Source organism: Parasteatoda tepidariorum, chromosome 7 (assembly GCF_043381705.1).
Source record: "Parasteatoda tepidariorum isolate YZ-2023 chromosome 7, CAS_Ptep_4.0, whole genome shotgun sequence".
Lineage (NCBI taxonomy): Eukaryota > Metazoa > Arthropoda > Arachnida > Araneae > Theridiidae > Parasteatoda > Parasteatoda tepidariorum.
Window position 1 is genome coordinate 79,141,552 of NC_092210.1, and position 4,954 is coordinate 79,146,505.

Genomic DNA, 4,954 nt, shown 5'->3' on the forward strand with positions numbered 1-4,954 from the left:
TGTGTTTGTGTTATATTTTACAGATAAGTATTATAAAGAAAAAAAGACCTCACTGCTTAGGAAAAAAAAAAAAAACTTTTTTTTTTTAAATTAAGGTAAATATGTTTAAGCATTTTTATCCTTTTTTTTTCTATTTTAAGTATACTGTTTACAAACCCCCATGATTGTTTCGCATTCATCATTTTTTTTTTTTTTCTTGAAAGTCGATAATTTTCCACTAAAACAAAGAACATTTTGTTAACAAAATACATGATTCATTTCTCTTATCTGATAACTTGATCTCTTATTTGATCATCATAAACTTGAGTATTACTCTATCAATTGGAAACACTATAGTTAATGTTCATTTTATTAGGTTGTGTTAAATAATATTATCTATACGTTAGAATTGGCGAATGTGTTAATTATTTATTTAGAATAATTTTGTATTTTTATAGACATAAAAATTTAGTTACGATGTAATTATTTAGATTTATTCTTAATCCTTTCTAAAATGGATAAAAATATTTAAATTTTAGACATAAACAGTGCTATGGTGCATACGTCATACCATTTATTACCAACGGAGCTTGCCTTTTTCAAGCAATAGCATAAATATATTACACCATACTCCAGCTATGGCTCGAGTGATGCGTGAGGAAGTAGCAGAGCATGTAATGGAGCATTAGGTTATGAAAAGTTTTCTGATCTTTACCCTCACAACTGAGATGGAAGTACAGTAGAGTCCCGATTATCCGAGTTAATATAGACCACAACTAACTTGGATAACCGAAAAACTCGATTAAAGCTAAGAGAATTAAAGGGAAAGAAAAGGAGTATGTGTAAATGTAATATATTAAACAAATACAAAATTTAAACAAGTACACCACATACAATTCATATTATAATTAAAAAGCTTACGCAAAAACACTTGAAGAGTTTTTGCTTTAAAAAAAACGTAATAGTTTTTTGTTTTACTTTTGTGCTTTTCTGAGGCAATGTTTCGCCATTTTTTTAAGGATAACAGGAAAGCTGATGTAACCACATCTCCTTGTTCTATGTATTCGATAGCTATTAGTCCATCTGTATGAGACATTTTTATTTGTTCATTTTCATCGTCACTGTCATCATCTTCGCTAGATTCATTTTCATTATTGACGATATGCCGTGTTGTCTGTCAGCTTGTTTTCCTCAGTGTTTGGAAGCTAAAATTCCGAATTTTTTTCCGGGGTAGTTTTAAAAATAAACTAGAATAATAAAAAAAAATCTTTGAAATATTTGATAGCTCGGTTAAAGCGGATAATCGGTACTCTACTGTAATTTTATTTCTTCTGCTGCTTTCTATGCTAAAGTGTCCCGAACTCATACTTACTGCGGTCCCGCAGTGGACTGATCGTTAAGACACGGTTCCCAGCAGATCAACGAAGTCAAGCATCCCTGGCTACGGTCAGTGTGCGGGTGGGTGACCACTTCGATCAGTCGAAGGGATCGAGGGTGTGCGGTATGGGTCCTCGTTAAACTGTTCTACCGTAAAGTGCTCGACTTCGCGTGCAGGGTACTACCGAAACGGGGGTGTCATCCCCTCTGCAGTAGATCAAAATTGTGATCGCATGTCTTCGGATTATCCTCAGGGATGTTTCGAAGACCGTCACCAATAGCCCATTGTGCAGCTCTAGTGCGACGTAAATTAACAACAATAATATTAAATATCTAAATGGACTTCAAACTCTCGCACTAATGTTAACAATACGTAACTAGCGAACTTGTTTGCTCCATAATGGCCGACAGCTCCGCTCCCACTAATCACTATAGAGGAGCCTTTTTTAAATTAATCAATTAATTCCAAAATTTTTCTCGTTCTTTTAATTTTTTTTCTTAATTTCATTGTTTCGAGTTTTTCTGTTTTATTGTTGTAGTTAATTTACGTCGCACTAGAGCTGCACAATGCTGCGACGGTCTGGGAAACATCCCTGAGGATGNGGCATGTCTTCGGATCATCCTCAGGGATGTTTCCCAGACCGTCGCCAATAGCCCATTGTGCAGCTCTAGTGCGACGTAAATGAACAGCAACAATAATTTTAAATATCTAAATGGGCTTCAAACTCTCGCGCTAGTGTTAACATTACGTAACTAGCGAACTTGTTTGCTCCATAATGGCCGACAACTCAGCTCCCACTAATCACTATGGAGGAGCCTTTTTTAAATTAATCAATTAATTCCAAAAATTTTCTCGTTCTTTTAAATTTGTTTTCTTAATTTAATTGTTTTTCGGTTTTTAAATTCATGGTTGTGTTAGCGACTTGTGTGTTATATTTTTAGGACTATGGAAGGCGGACAGTATAAAGCTAGGCGCTGATGCCGCTAGGAGTTAAAATTCGTCGTAAAAACTTCCGGGTTACTACTTCCGAAGAATTTTTACGCCTAAAAAAGCTTTCAAAAACGCATCATCCAATATTATTATACTTGCAGTGTTTTCAATACACCACGTTCTTTCAATCTAACTTTCAACGAAACAAATGAATTCGAAAGACTCCGCAAGCTGGCTATGATGCTACCCAAAAAATAACAAACGGTGCTATTTTACACAAATAAGGGATAACATTCAAAACATTGCTCTTTATTTAAGCAGTGGTATTAATTTTGTTAAATTAGTCTTAGGCTTGTGGGGGCGGGGTTATCGACAATGCCAACCTTCAAATATCAAAAGGTACCTCTTGACTGAATCAAGTTAGCATGTCTTATATACCAGTCAATTGATGTTTAATATTCGTAGTTACGCCACAATACTCCCCCCACCAGAATTTTATCAGGGATAGAATTCGATGAGCTGATACCACTAGTTGCTGTACTTGTGAAAGACTGGGAGAGCTGTAATTAAGGTCACCGGGTTTTTGAGTGCTGAATGTGAGAGGTGCATTAACTTCACAGTCGTAGTCGATCCTGTGTTGCCTTTGGCAGGCTGACGTTAAGTATGATCGAGACGAGACTGAGCAGAAACAGCGTGAGGAGGTGGATAATGTCGCAGTCACAAGTCAACTGTTCAATGTAGATCATCCATCGAAGTGAGTGTTACTGCGTGTACAAATCACGTCCGGGTCACCAATGTGGGGGCGGAGTTATCGACAATGCCAACCTTCATCTATCAAAAGGTACCTCCTGATTGAATCAAGTTAGCATGTCTTATATACCAGTGAATTGATGTTTAATATTCGTAGTGGTAGTTACGCCACAGGCTCACGACCTATTAGAATTTATAAATTATAGGAAACTCTTATGAATGATAAAATCAAGCGTAAATTTCAACACTCACAATAATAAATCTGTTCACACATCGCCTCGTAAGCATAACATAAGCGGAGGAAATCGTGAAACTTCCGGGTTACTATTTCCGATTGATTTTTACGTCTAAGCTTGAAAAAGCGCCTAATTCAATATCATTACATTTCAAGCGTTTAACATGTTTGAGTTGATTTAACTTTCAACGAAACAAATAACAAATGAATTCTGAAGTTACTGATAGCATGCTATGATATTTTCCCTCCAAAAAAGCAAATGGTGATATTTTACACAAATGTAGCCAATTAAGGGATAACACTCAAGAAATGGCAAACCTTAAATTTTATATGTTGGGATAATAATTTTTTACAATATGTTTTAGGAGCACAACCTTTTTGAATTTATAAATTACAAAAAACTCTTACGAAAAACTCTACTAAAACTTTGCATAAATTTTAAGAAATATCACAATTCTTGAAAGCCACGACCCATAGAGGGCGTTGTTATTTGAGACAAATGACTGCTAGCAGAACAACAAGATCATCAGTTGGACTGGATATGTCTTCAGTGTAGCATTGTAACGTTCTTTCTTTATTGTGGCTTGCGACATTTCAAAAGGAGAAATGTTTGATAGTCTTTCTAATGCTAGCGAAAACAAAATGGAATCTTTTGTTTAGAGGTTTGTTGTTGTTGTAGTTCATTTACGTCGCACTAGAACTGCACAATGGGCTATTGGCGACGGTCTGGGAAACATCCCTGAGGATGATCCGAAGACATGCCATCAGAATTTTGATCTTTTTGCAGAGGGAATGGCACCCGAGCACTTTACGAGGACCAATACCGGTCCCTACGCAGACTGATCCAAATGGTCACCACCCGCAGATAGTACAGAGAAGGAAAGAACATTCGTGCCTTGCCCGAGATTCGAACCCAGAACCTTTCTGATGCAAGGACGGCTCCCTGCCCCCTACACAGACCGGTCGGTAATTTGTCATTATAAAAACCCTGCTTCATAAATCCGGCGAATTCAAAACGAAAAGTTTTTCTCGTGAAAATTTTATTTTCAAATAATTTATACATAGATTATCCTTTCATTACCTTAAGATGACATACCACATAATAATAATATATGTATTTGCAAGATCTTGATACGAATTGCAATATATAACCTAAAAACTAGATCTAGTTAAATTAATCACTCAAAATTAAAAAATGCTTACCAAGAAAACGATGAAAATTTATAAATAATCAATTAAAATTATACTATTTCAAGTAATTATTTATTGGTTTCCGAATTATATAGATACAGAAATGTATATTGGCGATCGCAACACTCGAATACGCCATCTGGGGAGAGACCGGTTTCATGCCTTTAGCCCTTCTCTCTCCACCACTTTTCATTTGTATAGGAATGTTCTACGATATTTTCCCTTTTCTTAATATTTTTCCTTTTTATTTAATAAAAATATTTTTCAAAATTCCCGTGATACTTTTCTTTAAAACTATGTTTAATGTAGTTTTTAGTTCCATATAGTTTTGCAACTTAAAAGATTTTAATCTATATGAACATCAAGAGAGAAACTAGCGTACTTCCTTCCTCTATGACTTTCCACGAGCTAATGGGGAAAGCATGTGAAGTGTTGCCATAGGAAAAGAGTTCTGCTCTACGCCACCTGCAGCCCATTTCGATCGCCAATAT